This window comes from Dipodomys spectabilis, unplaced genomic scaffold (genome assembly GCF_019054845.1).
Source record: "Dipodomys spectabilis isolate Male_0828 unplaced genomic scaffold, ASM1905484v1 ptg000420l, whole genome shotgun sequence".
In the NCBI taxonomy this organism is placed as follows: domain Eukaryota; kingdom Metazoa; phylum Chordata; class Mammalia; order Rodentia; family Heteromyidae; genus Dipodomys; species Dipodomys spectabilis.
The window spans coordinates 1,930,901-1,937,029 of NW_024871097.1; positions in this window are offsets into that span (position 1 = coordinate 1,930,901).

A 6,129-nucleotide genomic window follows, 5' to 3' on the forward strand; every position below is an offset into this window, starting at 1 on the left:
GCAGGGTTGTTTTATTGAGGATACTCACAACCCAGGAACATTCCTGGGATGGATCGGCCCTTTTCTCCCTCCTTAGAGAGAGGGACCAAGAGCCCTCCAGTCTGCATCCCTTGGCCAAGAAATCCTTTCGTTCCCATATCTTGTGGTTGGATAACTAGACCTCACCTGCCTGCTCAGTGTCGATGCAGGACAGTGAGATCTTGAGTCCTTGATGAGGTCACAGGATCCTCAGTATGAGATTGTACTTGACCATCCTGACTTGGTGCATGGTCAGTCCCATCTAAGACTGCTGTGATCTAGGACATAGAATCCAGACAATCAGAGCAGGATGGGATCTATTCTGTGAGTCTTGAGTATTATTTGTGAGCTTTGAGCTCCTGTGTGCACACCTGCTTCCCTTTTTGGGTGGGTCTATACTAGAAAAAGCTTAAAACTAAGGCCTGGGTCTCATCTGTTGTTTTATGCTCAAAGCTAGCACTCTGCCATTTGAGCCACAGCTCCACTTGCAAGGTTTTTGGGTATTTAATTGGAGATAAGAGTGCTCATGGACTTTGCTACCAAGGGTGGCATCCAACTGCAGGCAACAGATCTCAGCCTCCTGAGGGGATAGTATGACAGGAATGGAAAAACATCTTTGGCCGGGTGCCAGTGGCTAATGTCTGTCATCCTAAGGACTCAGGAGCTGAGATCTGAAGATCATGGTTCAAAGCAAGCTTGGGCAGGAAAGACCCTCAGACTCTTCTCTCCAACAAAGCACCAGAAAACCAGAAGTGGTGTTGTGGCTCAAGTAGTAGAGTGCTGACCTTGAGCTGAGGAGCTCCAGAACAGCACCCAGGCCCAAAGTTCAAGCACCACAACCAACAAAAAGAAAGTACAATATCTTTGCCTGCAAAGGACTGTGGAAGTGTGTGGGGGGGGGGGGGGAGGGTTGGGATGGTAGGCATTAGTGCCATGGTCAGTCATTGGTTTAGATGGATTGTCCCAAACTCTTAGTCCACGGCAGCTGATTCTTGAACCCAGGTGAAGCTCTGGGTTGGACGTCAACAATCGGACCTCAGTTTCGACACGGGAGAGTTGTGAGAAAAATAAGGAACTTATACAGAGGGATCTCCTGAGCAGGGCCAGACACAAATGGTGTGGCTGTCAGATACGGATGTCAGCAATTCTGTGAGCATATGACAGGAAGTTACGTGGAAAGGGCTCAGATGGGGCCTGTTATTAATCGTGCAACACGTGTGGGATTATGAAACAAAACATGGCTGTCTTTCATCATTACTCTATCCCCATGAGGAAGGGGATCCTTCACTCTAATCAGTTGTGCAGCTGGAGAAAACGTGGCATGTAGAAGCTGGGTGAACTACTCATGACCCCCAGCTGACAGGAAGCTCAGCCTGACTTCTCTGCCATGCTCCTTAGGACAGTGGGTGTTATTCAGTTCACTTCTTGTGGTGGGAAGTCCACTTCTTGTCATTCGTGGGGCTTGAATTCTGGGCCTGGATGCTGTCCCCAAGCTCCTCAGGTCAAGGCTAGTGCTCTACCTCATGAGACACAATGTCTTTTCCATTTTTCTTGTGGTTATTTGAGGATAAGAGTCTCACAGATGTTTCTTCCCTGGCTACCCATGAACCATGATCTTCACATCTCAGCCTCCTGTGTAGTTAGGATTATAGGCCTGAGTCACCGGCAACTGGCTAAGTGTAATTCTGGCCTTCTCTCCCTCTCCCTCTCCCTCTCCCTCTCCGTCTCTGTCTCTCTCTGTCTCTGTCTGTCTGTCTGTCTGTCTGTCTGTCTCTCTCCCTCCCTCCCTCTCTTTCTCTCTCTCTGGAACTGGAACTGTTTGAATGGGTGCTGGAAGAGGTGGCCCAGCATCCCCATGTGGCTGGAACCCAAGGTGGCCCTCTCATTCTGGATGTGGGCTGTGGATCAGGAGCTGTGTCACTAAAGTGTCTTTGGAAAAGGCTAGTCTGAGTTGGCCTTAGGGTGTGTGTGTGTGTGTGTGTAAGTGTCGGGGATACCTACCTTCCTCTCTGCAGTGCCTCATCCTCCCAGCAGGAAGTGCATCCAGTATCCTGACCCCAAGGAAGGTGGATGGGGGAGGGTACTTAAGGTCACATCCAGGGGGATGATCAGAATTCTGTCCTACAACTGAAGGCTGGACAGATAAAGGAGAGAAGGAGAGGTTTAGGGGAACATCAAGGGAAGCCCCTTAACTTTGGCTAAAAATACCAGCCAGATCAAAGACTGAATTCATCTTTCTTGGTAGTCAGATAAAATGTGTACACTGTTCATTTATTTTATTATGATTGTGTGAGTCCTAGGGCTTGGATTCAGGGCCTGGGTGTTATCCCTGAGCTTCTTTTGTTCAAGGCTGAGGCTCTATGACTTGAGCCACAGCACCACATCTGCCTTTTTTGTGTGTGGGTTGGGGACGGGACAGGTGGTATATGGGAGATAATAATCTCATGGACTTTCCCGCCCGGGCTGGCTCTGAGTCACGACCATCAGACCTCAGACTCCCGAATAGCCAGGATGATGAGTGGGAGCCAAGAGCTCCTGACCTCCACCATCCATGGGGCCACAGGACCAAGGGAAAGGACACTGTGTATGCAACTTTGTAGTTGGCCCCCATTTGCAGACTGAGCCCTGAGCACTGGTGAGGAAAGCAGGGATCTGAGCCCTGGGACTCCTGGGATAGCGACTGCTACTAGCAGCAGCCAGCTAGCTGGCTGTGGATTTGTGAGCCCACAAGACTTTCATTAGCCCAACTCAACACCCACCGCAGGTGTGTCTGACAGATTCGCACTCTTGTGATACCCGTTTGAGCGGCTGTTACCTGCCATGCCAGTTGCAACTTCTGGCCCTCCTTGCCCCAAACCTGTGGTCTGAGAAGTTGATTTACTGCTCAGATCCACACAGCACCCATGACAGATGCCATTCTGATGACCCAGCCGATGACCTCTGTTCCCCAAGGCTGGAAACTTCTCTGATAATGTGGCCTGCTCTGTAGCAAAGTCTTCCAAATGGGCTGCTCTCAAGACTTGTAGGACACCTAGACATTGGGAGAAACTCAGGGGCCCACTGGAAAATACTCTGGCTACAGCCAAAGAGTGAGTTCCAAGCAGGCCAGGGGAGTTGGTCATGGGACTGGAACTCTGGGCCTGGATATTGTCCCCTCAGCTCTTCAGCTTAGCGCTTGAGCCACAGTGCCTCTTACAGTTTGCTGGTGCTTCCTTGGAGATCAGAGTCTCACAGACTTTCCTGCCGGGGCTGGCTTTCAACCAAGCTCCTCAGATTTCAGCCTCCTGAGGAGCTAGGGGGACAGACGTGAGTCACCGGCGCCCAGATGATCTGGCCATTCACCACAGTGAACTAGGAGCTCCAGACAGCTTTTCTTTTCTTTTTTTTTTTTTTTTTCTATGTCATTACTGGCCTTGAACTCAGGGTCTGGTTCCAGTCACTTAAGTTTTTCCCTCAAGGTTGGCACTCTACCACTTGAGCAACAGTTCCATTTCTGGCTTTTGGTAGTTCACTGGCAAGAAAAGTCTCACTAACATACCTTTCCTGAGCTGGCTTTGGTCCATGATCTCTGATCTCAGTCTCCTGAGTAGCTAAAGGGAGGGAGCTAATGGTGGCATTGGGGTAGAAACTTTTCTTTTCTTTTTTTTTTGCAGGGGGGGCTCTGGTCCTGGGGCCTGAACTCTGGGCCTGGGCACTGTCCTTCAGCTCTTCAGCTCAAGGCTAGCACTCTAACACTTGAGCCACATTGACACTTCTGGCTTTTTTCTTTTTGCTTTTGTGGTGCTGAAGAATCGAACCCAGAGCCTCTTGGATGCAAGGCAAGTGCTCTACTACTGAGCCACCTTCCCAGCCCAGAAGCTTTTTTAAGCAAGGGTTCTTCCCTGCATTTGCCCTGACTCCTCAATGTAAAGGAGACCCAAGGGTCAGGGGCTGTGAAAAATAGACTTCCAGCCACAGGAAATGGCTGGGCTCCATGGTGAAAAGCCAAGCTAATCTTCCCCCTGGGCCCCATTCTGGGACTCCACCTTCTTCCAAACCTGTGACTCAAGTACAAACCTTGACCCAGCCTTGAATGCCCTGCCAGACTTTTCTGAAGCCACAGAACCTTCATTCCACCCACACCACCTGCTCTATACCACACCTCAGGACTTTTGCCTATTCTGTACCTTCTGCCTGAGGCTCTCTGCCCTATTCCACACCTTAGAATGCCTGTGGAATTTTGGCACGGATTATATCACCTCCTGGAGCAAGTCTTTCCTTCCTTTCTCTCTCTAGAGGTGGAACTTTTGCAGGCTTACTGACAAATGCTCTATCTTGGTGTGTGTGTGTGTGTGTGTGTGTGTGTGTGTGTGTGTGTGTGTGTGTGTGTGTATGTGTGTGTGTGGGTTTTCTAGTCCTAGGGTTTGAATTCATGCCGTGGACACTATCCCTGAGTTTTTCTGCTCATGGATAGCAGTCTACTACTTGAAACACAGCTCTACTTCTGGGTGTTTAATTGGAGAAAAGTTTCTCATATAGAATTTCCTACTTGTGATTATGATCCTCAGATCTCAGCCTCCTGAGTAGCTGAGATTACAGGGGTGACCCACAAGTAGCTGCCCTCTGTCTCTTACCTATACCCTCAGCCCTCTTGAGTCCCAGAAGAATATGTCTCACCAGGCTCAATTTTTTTTTGCGTCTTGGGGCTTGAACTTAGGGTCTGGGCATGTTCCTTAGATTTTTTTCCTGAGGGCTAGCCATGATGCCACTTTTGCCTTTTTCTGTTTCTGTATTGCTGAGGAATCGAACTCAGGGCTTCGTGCATGCTAGCTAAGCACTCTACCACTAAGCCACATTCGCAGCCCAAGGCTGACTTTTAACAGGAGTTATGAGGGTGAGATTTATTGGCTTATCCCTTCAGGCACAGAAATTGCTGACTATTTCATATCTTTGCCGAGATTTGGAACCAGTCTTTGACTCGGCAATGAGGAATGATGAATGAGTGAGATCCACCAGGCCCTAGAGGTCTAGGGATAGAGAATATGGATCCAGAAAATTCCACCACTCCTACAGCCTAGGAACTCTGAGGGCTTGTCCCAGCTTGCTCAAGTTGGGTGGGCTGAGCATGGGCAACCTGCTGAATGCCCATCATCCATACAACATCCTTTCATACACAGAGACATGAAGTTACTGCTGCCTTTTTTATTCGGGGTGGGGGGGGTGGGGAGGAAAGTCTGGGGTTGAACTCTGAGCCTACGCTCTGTCTCTGAGCTCATTTTGCTCAAGGGTAACACTCTGCAACATGAGACACAATCCCACTCATTTTTTTTTCCCTGTGATCTGTTAGAAATGAGAGTGTCACCGACTTTCCTGCCCTGGCTGAATTCAAATTGGCATTCTCTACATTCTCAGCCTCCTGAGGAGCTAAGATTACAGGCAGGAGCTGCTGACACCTGGCTTTCTTTTCTTCTTGTTTTTATTTTTTTAATAGTGACAATCTAAAATATTCATGGTGTCATTCTAATTGTTTGCATTCGAAGTAAGCTACCCAGGCTCGGAGTTCGAATGCTAGGACTGCTACCTAAAAATGGAGCGAGATCCTGACAAACTCATTCCTACTTGTGTGAATGCTAATGGAATGCTATAAAATAATAATTAAATTTGCAGTTAATTTATGATTCTATTTTAGAATGCAACACAAATATTATTGGATTTATATTTTCCATTTTAGCACCATGGTATGATTCCTCTAATGGAAGGATATTAACTAATTTTTAATTAATGCTTTTATATGTATTCAACCATGATACTTCACTAAATGTTGCCATAATGTAATAACAAATAATTGGTAATAATATACATAAATATATAAATTAATATCCTCACATTCCTTCTCATATATATATATATATATATATGAGAAGGAATATATATATATATATGTGTGTGTGTGTGTGTGTGTGCATATATATATATATGTATATACACATACACATATATATATCTATAAATGTATATATTGGTCACTACTGTGGCTTGATCAAAGGTCCTCAGAATTTCCTGGCAGCTCAGTTTGCTGAAAGCTGGTGTGTTAAGACTGTGACCCCATGTATGGATTGGGCATTGCAGGCA